At 52.9% G+C, this 13123-nt stretch overlaps 1 long non-coding RNA gene across 1 annotated transcript; it reads right to left on the bottom strand.

Moving 5' to 3' along the window:
• Nucleotides 1-12026: 12026 nt before the first annotated feature.
• Nucleotides 12027-12758, bottom strand: LOC116596553. The gene is made up of 3 exons (XR_004288174.1): nucleotides 12505-12758; nucleotides 12366-12417; nucleotides 12027-12217 (listed from the first exon to the last, which is right to left on the bottom strand). It is a non-coding gene; the product is annotated as an uncharacterized LOC116596553 (long non-coding RNA).
• Nucleotides 12759-13123: the final 365 nt, after the last annotated feature.

Here is a 13123-nt window from a genome sequence, read left to right on the forward strand (position 1 = left end):
TCTGGAATCTGCTGAGCGAGGCAGAGGTGGCCTCCATGAGGCTCCAAGGTCCTTAAATGTCCCAGGGTGCAGACCGGGTCTGAGCGTGGTGGAGCAGCGGTGGCCAGGGCAGGAAGAAGGGTCAGCCCCATTTCTGTACCTGATTGGGTTTTTTACCCTTAGACGTCCCGTGGAGGGTGGCTTGCTTTTGCTTGTGTTTTCGGGGCTCAGAATGGGGTAAGGGTGTGAAAGGCTTGGTGCTGTCTGCCGCCCCATTTATGACGAGAACAGCCTTAAGTATTTGTCCCCCATTGAGGAATGAGCCCGAGTTTGCTCACTTGGTGTTGTCTAGAGTAGGGGAGACAGGCGGACCCCAGGAAGCAACTGGGTATTGGACGTGCCAGTCCGAAGACCAAAAGCTATGGAAGGCCCAAGGGTGGGGCTTAGAGAAGACCAGCGGCCAGGGAGCAGATCTGCCTGCGGGACGCGCTCGGGAAGGTACAGCTCCCGCTCCGGGAGCCTGGGCGGGGGTTGGGGGGTGGCCAGAGATCAGCGGCCGGCCGGCTAGCCGGCCGGCGGGGCGGCGCGCGTGCGCGCGCGCGCGCGGGGACGGGAGCGTCCCGAGCCCTGGCCCGGCGCCCGGAACACCCCGTGCCGGAAGCGCCATGTGACCGTGACTGCGCAGAAGCCGCGAGCGCCGAGCGCCGCCAAACAAAGGGCGGCTCTGCGGCCCCCTGGCGCTCCGGCTGGCACCGAGGGGCGGGACCCCCTACCCCAAGCTGGACCCCCGGCCCCGCCTCCCAACGGACCCCGGGCGCTGGCCGGCGGGTCGGCTCCGCATCGGATCGTGCGGAGGCCCGGGCTGGAGCGCGGGGAGATGGGCGAGGGTCGCGGCGGGCACTGGGAGATGCAAGTGCGATACGGGGCTAGGCTGGTGGTGGGGCATTGGCGTTTGGTCCCCGCGCTCCCGGCTCTGACAGATCACCCTTTCCTTTATTTCTGTGATGGAGGTGGAGATAGAGGTCCCTACGCAATTATCCTAGGGGGAGGAGGCGTGCTCTGGACAGTGCAGGGCCTGATGGACAGCGCCCTAGCTAGCGTCTGTCTCCCAGATAAGCACTCGCGGGAATTCGGGTCAATGACTTTCAAGTCCCAGCAGGGATGTACCTTCTGGCCAGGCCACGGGGAAGGGGAGCAGCATGAGGCAGGTGGCACAGAGCAGGTGAGGGTGGCACGGCCTGTGATGTGGGAAGGGGATTAGCAGCTGGGGGCTCTCGCAGAAGCAGGTGGTTAGGAGACCTCAGGACAGCCTCTCTCGGCTCTGTTAGCCAGTCCTGGCTCCCTCGAGGCCCTATGTGGGAGTGTGGCCTGTCTCCTCTACACTTTCCCCAGTCTGATTCAGGTGGGAACTTAGGGACTGGAGAAGGTGGCCAGCCCAACCTAGCTGGCCTGTGAGGGGAGCAGAAGCCACAGCACAGAGCTCTTGAGCCAGCGGCCTGACACTCTCAGCTTGGTCCCAGCTGGAGGACTAACTTTAAGGAACTAGCCTCAGCCCTTCTCTCCTTAGGGAAAAAGAGAGGAGGAACAGTCCAGGCAGTGGGAATAGCCTGTGATAAGGGCTACCAAGGGCCCAAAAGAGCTTCGTTTCAAGAGCCACTCAGTTTAGCTAGTACCCTCCTCAGCCTACAGGTTACACTTCGATGTCCCCTGTTCCAGGAAGCCTTCCCAGATCCCCAAACCTGGGCTCAGGCACTTAGGATACCTTCTAGCAATTGCCTTTTTACTCCTAGGAGAGGACCAAGCTACCACTGCCCACTATTGTGTATTTAGGACCTGGAATACAATAGGTGCCAAATATTAGTTCAAAGAGTCATTGAATTAAAAAAGGGAAAGAAAGAAAGAAAAAAAAAGTCACTGAATAGGTCAGATCCAACCTGGATTCCTCTAAAGTTATTAACATTCCTTGATCAGAGCTTCCTTAGTGAAAGTTCAATAGAACTTCAATAGAACTTTCTGTGATGATAGGAACATTCTATATCTGCATTGTCCAGTGCTAGTAGCCACTAGCACAGAGCTTACTGAGCACTTGAGGTGTGACTAGTGTGACTGAGGAACTGAATTTTTAACTATAATTGAATTAATTTTTAAAAAATATTTTATTTATTTATTTGACAGCAAGATCACAAGTAGGCAGAGAGGCAGGCAGAGAGAGGGGGAAAGCAGGCTCCCTGCTGAGCAGAGAGCCCGATGGCCTCTATCCCAGGACCCTGAGATTATGACCCGAGCCAAAGGCAGAGGCTCTAACCACTGAGCCACCCAGGCACCCCTAATTGAATTAATTTTAATTAATTTAAATTTAAATAGCCACATATGGTTCCTTGCTATCTTATTGTTCCAAATCTTTTGCATTAAGTGTGAGGGGCAGTGGTAGAAGAGAAAGCTGGAGAACTTGGGAGGGGGGCTAGGTCCTGAGAAGCCTGGGAAGCCTCCATAATGAGTGTGGGCAAAGGGGAGCCATTGAGGTTCAGGGGAGGGGGGGGTGCAGGAGAAATAGTATTTGAGGAGGGTCTCTCTAGCTGTGATGTTCTGAATGGGTTGAAGAGGCAGCACAGGGACAGAGAGAACAATAGGGGCTGCAGATATTTCTGTGATTCAGATGAGAGATGACATCCTTTGTTTTTTTTTGTTTTGTTTTTTTTTTTTGCCATGTTAGTGTCCCTTCAAACACCCCAGCCCCACTTCCTCTCACCTAAAAGGCCAGACTCTAGAAAATTCCAGGCAGGGTCAGCAATTGGGAGATCAAGTCTGGGAGAAATGCCAATACAGAAGAAGCCCCTGTATTACCACCAGTGGTTTGCCTGTCTCCATTTGCCAGGATAGGCCTGTAGGATGGGGAGCAGAGGAAGTACGCAGCCAGGAAGTTCGTGAAAGTCCCTGGCAAGACCACACCTGCTGGGGCTCATGGTGTGCTCCCTGCAACCATTCAGCAAGCTTTTGGCTTTGGTTTCTAAAGCAGTTGCTTGACCTTTGGCAAAAAATACGGGCTCTGGAGTCTGAAGGACCCACATTTAAAGCCAACTCAGTTACTCACTGGCTGTGTGTCCTTAAAGTCGGTCTCTTTAGTTTTTTTTTTTATTTTTATCTCTATTTAAATTCAATTTAGCTAACATGTAGTGTATTATTAGTTTCGGGAGTAGAATTTAGTGATTCATCGGTTGCATAGAACACCCAGTGCTCATTACATCAAGTGCCCTGCTTAGTGCCTGTCACCCAGTTCCCTTCCCTCCCACCCACCTCCCCTCTGGCAACCTCTCTTTATTTTTTAAATGGGGCTAATAGTATCTACTTCTTAGGGTTACTGTGAGAATGAGAAATGATTTATGTAACATATACTTAGCCTAATGTGGAGTCTGACATAGAGTGGAGCCAAATGATTGGTACCTAATGATAATCCTGTGAATAGACCAAGCTTGGTTCTGGTCCCACTTGTATGCTCTTCGGGGGCTCTTTCTGACTTGGGCTTTCCTAACAGCCCCGTACACACATACACACACGCGCGTGTGCGCGTGCTCAGCCCTTAGGAATTGCAGGTACTGTGATGATTGTTTTGTCTGCCCACCTGGCTTTCCTGTCCCGTCCTTCTGGTGATGTCATCCACTCCCCCAACCATAGGACCCGCCTCTGACCTAGGTCTGACTAGAGCCAAGACAGGCCCAATTAAAGCCTTCTCTGAGATGGATATATTGATGTTCTGGGGCGCCTGGGTGGCTCAGGGGGTTAAGCCTCTGCCTTCGGCTCAGGTCATGATCTCAGGGTCCTGGAATCGAGCCCCGAATCAGGCTCTCTGCTCAGTGGGGAGCCTGCTTCCTCCCCTCTCTCTCTGCCTGTCTCTCTGCCTACTTGTGATCTCTGTCAAGTAAATAAATAAAATCTTAAAAAAAAAAAAAAAAAAGATGGATATATTGATGCTCAGAGAAAGAAGCCATCTCTCCAAGCCTGAATTTGGGCTGCAAATGGCCACCTTCCCTACCATGGGGGCAGAGCCTAACAGCAAAATCAGGCAAAAACAAGGAGCAAGACTCTTGGAGACACTGGATCCAGCCCCAGTGTCACAGCTTTAATTGTAGTGCCCCTCCCAGCTATGTGAGCTAGAAATTTCCTTTTTGGTTTAAGCTAGTAGGAGTATGGCATCTGATATTCGTCAAGATGACCCTTGCCTGCCACAGGCACTTGTGTGGTTGAAGTCTGAGGACATTGGGGGTTTTTCTGAAGCATAGAGCCCTTAGTGGTAGAACCAGAGTTTAGACTTGTCTGACTGGCTCTAGGTTGGCCATGAACTCATGGCCCACACATCACTCACAAGTGTTTACTGAGTGTGTATTATGTGTCACGCACCAAACTAGCATCCTGTTCCCCCTCCATACCTACTGGAGGTCTCCTCCTCCCCACCTTCACTCCCAATCTCTAAGGACCCGCAAATCAGAGGATGGAAAAAACAGTTTTCTCCCCCAGGAGGGGGAACACACTCATGGTCTTTCCAGAATCAATACTCCAGGATCCTCTTCATGTGCCAAAGATGGGAGAGGAGCCAGCCAGCTACCTACCTACCTACCTACCTACCTACCTATCGCAGTCTGCTTGGCATGGAGTTGAGTCCTATCCCTGGCCCAGAGCCCCGAGGCAGAGTTTCTGCCTGCACCCTACCTGAGCGACAGGTTCCTGCTTCCTTTATGGCTACTGTGGCCACTTATGGGGATACTGAGGTTGTTTTAAAAGTGGTTTTTATCTCAATGGACCCACATGTCCCCTTTGTTTATTTTGCAAATCTGGTTGAGGAGAGAGAGGGGTGTTGGGAAGAGAAGGGCTTCTCTTCCCAAGAGAAGGACAGTGGTTTCCAAATCTGGTCCTCAGAACACCCATGGACCATGATGATGACATCAACATTGGTGAGGAAAAAAAGGAGAAAAACACAACCTGCAGAGTGAGCGCTTCCTGAAGCAAAATTATTCCATTTAAAGGATGAACTTTTAGAGGGAAATCAAGCTTGTGCTCCTTTTTTGGTATCAAATCATACTTTCTTTTAGGCCACATTATTTTGCTGGGCCTCATCTTTAAAATGGAATGGGGGGGGCAGGGTGCTCGGCTTACGTAACCTCCAAGGGCCTTTCCAACCTGATATCCCAAGATCTTCAGGCCCGGGGCTCATTGCTTGCTGCTTGGGACTGTGCCGCTCATAGCCTGGCCTGCTTCCCCCTTCTTCCCCGCCCCCTTCTCTACTTCTCCCCTCATCCCCTCCAGCCCTCCCTGCTCAGCACCATAATGTTTACCCTCTCAACTGAGCTGGTCTTCTGTGCTCCTTGCAGAGAAACACCCCCTTCACAGTGCACTTTGGATTAATCGAAAACCCAGGGGATACAGCTTATAAAAGGCAAGTATAGGTTTGGAATAGCCTAATGTTTGTCCTGACATCATGAGTGGATTAGCCCAGCCTCCATAAAACCCTGGAAGGGCGGAGGGTCAGATACCAGGAGCAAACCTAAGAACAAACACCAAGACAGAGTCTGCATTAAAAGAGAAAGTTCTAGCAAAAGAATGCCATCATGGACTCCCACAGCACCTGAGCCATCTTGTCCTGTCTCTTCATGTTAACAATGAGGAGATGAAAGCCCAGGGAAGGGAGAGAAGTCTATGGCTGGGAGTGGGATGTACATTTTTTCTCTAGCAATGCCTCAGCTGGGGGTAAGGTCTGGAGATGAAGAGGAAGTGAGGGAGACTTGGAAATTGAGTCCAGGAGAGGCCAGAAGCACTAGATTAGGGATGACCCAGGCCCCCGTGAGCCCTTGTGTCCCTGCCCCCCAGCCTGCCCTCTCTGCTCTGGCCCCCCAGCTGTCCTTTCCTTTGCCTGTTGCTCTCAGCTCAGCTCTCAGGATATCACAGACAGCAGCCCTCATGGGCTTGGAGCAGGAGGAGGCTGGCAAGAGAGAGCGCTGGTTAGAGAGTGAGGAGGGCTGATGGGTGCCCCCCAGAGTGCCCGGAAACTCTGCATGCCCTTTTGAGAAGCTCCAGAAAGAGGGGAGTTGAAGGGGAGCTGGCATTGCACTTAGAACAGACTCCTCTCCCCGCCACACATGTACTGTGGACCCCAGAAGGATCCAGGGATAGAGCAGGTGCCCAGCAGTTCCCATGGAGTCCACAAACCCCAAACACTGGGGAGAACAACAGAACAGGAATCCCTCCGCGAACCTCCTGTTGCATTCAACCCTGAGGTGAATAATAAGTGTGAGATAAAGGCTGCCCTGGAAGTCTCCATGATCCGCATCCTGCCCCTAACTCTAGCACCTGTTGCTGTTGGTAGAGGGTCATTTTTAAAGTGGTGATGTCAGGGGCCAGAGAGGAGCCAGCTCCAGAGTCCCCGAATCTACCTGGGAGACACCGCCAGCTTTAGGAAGTCTTCCAGCAAGGAGACCTTGGCCAGCAGGGGTGGCCTCACAAGGTCCTCAGCTGTGCCTGTCCTTGAGCACACAGGCCATCTGCTGCCTGGGAAGCTGGGAGTTGGGGCAGCTGGCTGACCTGGAAATGGAGAGCCCAGGGAGCCCCAGACTTGCCTGCTCCACCGGGCCAGCCCCTGCCTGAGAGCAGAAGCAAGGCCAGGCTCCCCTCCAGGGAACCTCCTGCCTAATTCCCAGCCAGCTCTGCAGCTGATGCAAGGCCAGAGGTGGGTGAGCTCAGCCAGGCTCCGGTGCCGGGAGCTTCTGCACCCCCTCTGCGCTCTAGAAAATGTACCCATTCGTTCCCTTCTGCCTTGGCCCTCCTGGGTCTCTAGCTCCATTCCTTCTGGAAGCAGGGCAGGGCCCTCTAAGGGAAGGCTCTGGGAACAGGTGCTGCTGGGAGCTGCGGTAGCGCTGGGCATTTCTGAGTCAGCCCAGCTGCCTGCACCTGCAGCCTGTGAACAACGTGGGCACCCAGAGTTCTGCTTCTGGGGCACCTGTTCAGGGAGGGCCTGGGCACCCGTTTGCTCTCAGGCTCTCTCCAGGCTGGCCTGATTCCTCTTCGCCAGGAGGTCAGACCCTCTTGTCCCATTTGAGGGTAGACTTACCTCTACCTGTTTTCACTCTGTCAATGTCCAGGCCTAAGGCAGGGATGCCAAGGCCCTCTTACCCTCCCGAGGCACCATCAGCTCAAGATGGGCATTCGTATGGCATTCGCTAAGAGCTCAGTGATAATGACATGAAGTGTAAAATCATCATGTAGACGATGGGTGTCACATTTGACGTCCATCAGGCATGGCCCTGAGCAGGAAGCAGCCTCCCACAAACTTGCTTGCTACTGGGACCCGGCTGAGGCAGAGGAAATTTTCTTGAGGACCCTGGGGACCAGGTAGAGGGGGCTGGCAGGACCAGTTGTGGAGCTGGGGTAGAGCTGTGCTGGGAGCCAAACCCGTCTGGAAAGGCCTGGAGACATTCTGGGAGCACAGAGATGGGAGGCAGGGTACTCGGAGCGCAGAAGCCACAGCTCCTATGTGTCCCTCAGACAAAGGCTCATGGGTCACGACAATCTCAGGCTGCCACCAGCTGAGCTGGGGTTTTTTGCCTGGGGACAGAAGCAGACTTCAGGACCAGTCCCTGCAGTTCTGGCTTGAGACCAGCAGTCGTGGCCGCTGCTGGCCTCCCTCTCCAGGCTAGGGTTGAAGGAGGCCATTCCATTCGGACCTACTCTTTGCCCTCGGCCATGCCTGGACCTCTCTGGGTGGCCACACACACGTCTTCATGACCCTTGCCCACCTTCCCGGGGCTGCTTCCTGCTGGTGCAACTTGGGAGCCCGGTGAGCTCAGGCTGGCCTGGCTCACGGGCAGGTGAGCACACAGTGCCCGGCGCTGGAGGGTACAGCCCGTGCTAGCGGCACCCGCTGTCCCTGACTCAAGCTCACTGGCCTGCAGGAGCCAGAGGCAAAGAGGAAGGCAAGGGCGCCCCTCTCATTAGAAGCACTCCGAGACAACACACCGACTGCAGGGGCCATTCCAGGACCGGCCTGCTGGACACGGCAAGCCTTTCGGTGGCTGCTCCTCGCCCTTCACCGAGCGCACCTGGTCAGAGAAGGGGGATCTGAGGAAGAACACACCGTGCACACGCAGCTCTCAACTCTGTCCTGACCTCAAACCAATTCCTAAAACAGCTTTTCAGTTGGAATTACACTGGTTTTCGTATCAGATATTCCAATCACATGCTATTAAAGTAAAAAGGTGTAAGAAGAGTCTACCACAGAGAGAGATGACGTCCCTCCCATACCTTTCGCTCTCCGCTGCCCTGTTCTCCACCCCGGACAAAACCGCTGTTACCAGTTTCTTGTGTATCTTTCCAGACAGGCTAGATTAGCCACAGGGTTTGTGATTATCAGAGCTGACATAGCAAGGTCACATCTTGCTTCTCTTTTCTGCTCGGGAGGGGGAAGGGTAAACTCCCCAGCTTTGAACGCTCCCTGAGAACGGACAGGAAGTGACCGGAGATTAGCTTCCCCCAGCAGGCCCATGTTCCGGTTCTCTCCCCGTCACTGCCCTCCACCTGTTACTTCGCTAGATGCCCAAGGCAAGAGCGAAGGACAGATGGCTTTGGCCTCATTCCTTAGAGAGGGAGGAGGTTAAAGAGCAGCGAGGTCTCACACTTCACGCTGAGGCACCCCGGTGTCCCCACACCACCACCCCCTTCCCTGGTATCTTCCCCTCGTCTCCTAAACCACCTCAAGTTCTTCATTATCTATTTGCTACAACTCGACTCCAGACATTGCAAGGGCAGGGTCAAGGACTCCTCTTCTCTCGCCCCCTCCGAGCTGGACTCTGAGCTGGGCCCTGTACAGCCTCCCAGCAGTGGGAAACGGATATCAGTGAGGTCCAGTGAGAGCAGCATAGGGAGTGCTGTTTCTCCTGGGGGCCTCCAAGACCCGGAGGTTTGCTACCTGGACACACACACGTGCCTGACCACCAAACTCACTGACCCACAGGCCTGTGCCTTGGGAGTTCTTTCCTTGTGTAGTTGGCCCAGTTAGTTAATGGCCCTGCTCAGGAGGCCAAGGCCGTGGGTCTGCTCCTCAGGGGTGGAATCATCTTATGGTGAAACATTCTGTTCCTTGCCCATGAACTATATAGATTGTTGCAAATGACAGCTGGGTGACAGAAAGAGATTTTCCCCTCTGTGAAAAGCAAAATGAGCAGTCATCTAGCTGAGGGGGTGACCTCCTTTGTAATCCCTTCCTCCTCCCAATTCCTCCCCACCCCCACTTCTGTGATCCTTGGGGTTTCTCTGGGGTGAGCCCCGCTTCACCGTCCAGTTCCATCCGATATGTCGAGGCTTGCTTCAGTAAAGCCTGTCTGGGGTGCCTGGGTGGCTCAGTCGGTTATGTGTCTGCCTTCAGCTCAGGTCCTTATCCCAGGGTCCTGGAATCGAGCCCTGCATCAGACTCCCTGCTCTGTGGGAAGCCTGCTTCTCCCTTTCCCACTCCCCCTGCTTGTGTTCCTTCTCCTGCTGTGACTCTCTCTGTCAAATAAATAAAATCTTTAAAAAAGAAAAAAATAAAGCCTGTCTCTCTGAAGGTTATAATGTGCCCAGGGTGATTAGGCTCTGAGAAAACAAGGTCATAACAGGGGACAGTGGCTTCAAAAAAGTATGAGCTGTGCCTGTTCAGCGATGCAGCAGGAACAAGAGGGAGGCTTTATTCATTTCAGAGAACACAAAGTATCTGTCAGGGCTGTCGTGTGAATTCAGGCTCCGTTCTGTGGTGGGAGTAAGGATGCTGGCAGGTGACGGGGCCCAGGGAGGGAGGGCCTGTAGGGAGGCCTGTGACCAAGAGGGTGCTGACCTGAGAGGATCGGAGGCTGTGCTGCTGGAGGGACAGAACAGGTCGCAGTTGGGGACTGCAGTCAGAGAGGGGGACACCTGAGTATGGAGAAGGGTGAGAGAATGGCGAATCTAAGGAGGGGCAGGTCAGAGGTCACAGAGAAGGAAGCTGGAGGCTCCACCAGACACCAGAAAATCAAGGTACTCACCAAAGAACTCATCTGTTCCAAGAGCTGGCCTCTCTACCTGCTTTCTTATTCTGCTCAGGCTGTCTCCATTCTGATGGACTGGGCACCTCCTCTGCATCCAGGACCTCACCTCTCACCAGGCTCCCCAGAGACCAAAGCTCTGTTGTGGAATCTCGGGCCCCACCTGCTTCCCAAGGATTCCAGATGTGGCATCCTCCCAAGCCTTGCTCCCCACCCCCACGCAGCCCCAAGCCTTGCCTTGTTCCCTCTGGATTTCCATCATAGGTGGCTGTGTGAGGTCAGGGTAAACTTAATTTGGAGTGTGGGATGACTATTGCATTCAGTTGGGTGGAATTGGTTTGTTGAACCATTGGCCATTGAAAAGAGTGGCCTTTCTTTAACACAGCCGCAATAGCATTCCTCCAGATAAAGGACTACTAGCATCGCCCACATGGAGCCTGAACTTAGTCCGTCAATAATACTAGCAACAACACAAGGGTTCATGGTTAGTGAACGCAATCTCACCCAGCCTCTGGGCTTCCACTCTTTTCTGGTTCTCTTCATTTCAGCGGCCCCTCCTTCTCCATATATTTTTCTGGTTCCTCTTCATCTTCCTGACGTCTAACATTGGAGGGCCCCAGAACTGGGCCATTCTTTTTCCTCTGTCCTTGCTCACACTAGATGACCTCATCCAGAGTCACGAAATGGGTCCATCTCCCTATGCTGACAGCAACTATGTTTATATCTCCGGCCCTAGCCTGTCCCCTGAGCTCCAGGCTTGAGGACCCAACAGTCTATTCAATGCCTTGACCTAGACATCTAATGGGCATTGCCAACACACTATCCAAAATCAAACCTTTATTTTGTGCCCCAGTCTGCTCCTTCCAGAGCCTTCCTGAAGCGGAAACTCTGGCCGTTGATTTTCCTCTTTTTTGTAAGACAAGTGCCTGACTTTGGCTTGGATCACCAAGGTCTCACTTCCAAGAGGCATCCACTCCACATTACCAGCCACAGGACTAGACCAAGAGCCAGGCCACTCCCTGGACTGAGGCTCCTCTGTTTTTACAGAATTTGGTCAATTTTGATACTTGATCATTTGGGCCCCTTGCCTTTTCTCTTTCCGTGCTTTAAATTCCCCCTCTTATGTTTTAAATTCTCCAACACAAAGTGAGTCTATGAAACCCTAGGCCTCCACCCTTCACCCCGGGCCTGCCTGTGTATTCTCTCTCTTTTTCTCTCTCTCTCTCTCCCTGTGACCTCACTCTGTGGCCCCAAGCATACTATGTAATTTCCAGGTCCTGAAGTAATAAACCTTTATTTTTTTTTTTTAAGTTTCCTGATGGTTATGGCTGAAGGGAGTGTTGCAATCACTGTGAGAACTACAGGGCCAGTCCCACAACGGCATTGGTTACCGATAGGCTGAAACAGCCACGTGATTCTTCCCACTCTCAGTAAACAGCTACATGGCACCTTCATCCTCGCAGGGCTCAGACCCAAACTGGTTCGAGGACTCTTCCCCGTGTGTTTTTTTCACACTTCACAGTCAGTATATGAGCAAATCCCATTGGCTCTGCCTTCAAGATACATCCCCCATGCCCTCTTGCCACTATTCTTAGCCACCAAAGCCTTGACCTCTGCCTCCCAGGCTCATGTAACATCTGGCCCACTGTCCCTGCCTTCATCTCCTGTCACTCCCCCTACTTGGCTCCTGCCATACCGGCCTTCCTAATGGCTGCTCCTCAGATCCACAGCCCACTCCTGCCCGGAGGCCTTGGCACTGCCATCCTTTTGGGTTGGAATTCTCTCCCCCAGGCCCTCACAGAGCAGGCGCTCTCATTCCTTCTGATCTCCACTTCAAGATCACCTCCTCAGTGGGACCTCCATGAACAATGGGAGATGGCAAAGCCTCCCACACTCCGGCCTCTACACGCCTCCTTACATTCTCTTCAGAGCCTTTAACTGCAGCCTGGGATCTCATATATGCGTTTGCGTATACGTGTGCACATATAAACATCAGATTCTATATCTTTCTTGGATGTTTATTATCTGCCTTACCCCTCTAGGAACTCCATGAGCGTGGAGACTGCATGTGAATTGTGCACAGCTAGACTGCAGCAACCAGAACCGTTTCTGGAACATAGTTCCATAGTCATTAACGTTGTTGAATGAATCATCAGGCTTGCAGAGGCTGAATTAGTTCCCCAAGGCCAAACAGCTAGCACCTGTAGAAACTCAGAGGGTTAACAAACTGGCCCAGGGTCAGAGTAAGAGATACAAAGCTGAGGTTCAAGCCCAGGTCCGAATTAACTACTGTGCTTTCAACCTTCCCAGCCTCCTAACGCCAACCACCTTGGTCCACCCAAGGTTCACCTTCCTGAAGAGCAGTTTGCCCTTCAGTCTCTTTCTCATTGCAGTCCATGCTCTAGAAAACATAATAGTTCAAGTTCTTTTTACAGTCACATGGAGAAAATAGGAAAATATTTTTTCAGAGTAGGAAGGACAAAATTACCAATTGCCCAGACACCAGAGGCCACCATGGTTACTACATGGCTCTCTCATTCCGGTGTTTCCTGTGACATTTATGACAGGGGTCATCGTTATTATCTGGGCCACAAATCCTTGGTTCTAATCCCAGTGAAAGAGAAGCAAAGGCATATTATGGTCAGAGAAAGATGAGCAGGCTTTGGCTAGAGGACACAAGGACCTGAGGTCTCCCCAGTCAGGGGCAGATAAGCAGGAATGGACAAGAAGGATCTGAGGGCAGGGAGGTGGGGGATGATAGGGATGGCCGTCTCAAGGGGAACACGGGGGAAAGAGAGAGGCGTGGCCAAGTGGGAGGAAGGCACAGAGAGCTGAGAACAGTAGCTGAGGCTGCGGAATTGGAACTCCACAAAAGAAGCCTCCCGAGATTCCTGCGTGCGAGGGGGTGGGGGGTGGGGTGGGGATAGGAGAGGTAGGGAGACATTGTGAGATAAACGGTTCTTAGCAGAGATAATTCACACAGAGGAAACTGAACTGAAAGTGAAGGTCGTTAGAAGGGGAGGAGTTCGAGATCACTCCCAAGGTGAGCGGCCGATTGCCTGGGTGGAGAGTGGCAGCTTTATCAAGACTCAGGAAGAGGGAATGGG

Source organism: Mustela erminea, chromosome 7, assembly GCF_009829155.1.
Source record: "Mustela erminea isolate mMusErm1 chromosome 7, mMusErm1.Pri, whole genome shotgun sequence".
Taxonomy (NCBI): domain Eukaryota; kingdom Metazoa; phylum Chordata; class Mammalia; order Carnivora; family Mustelidae; genus Mustela; species Mustela erminea.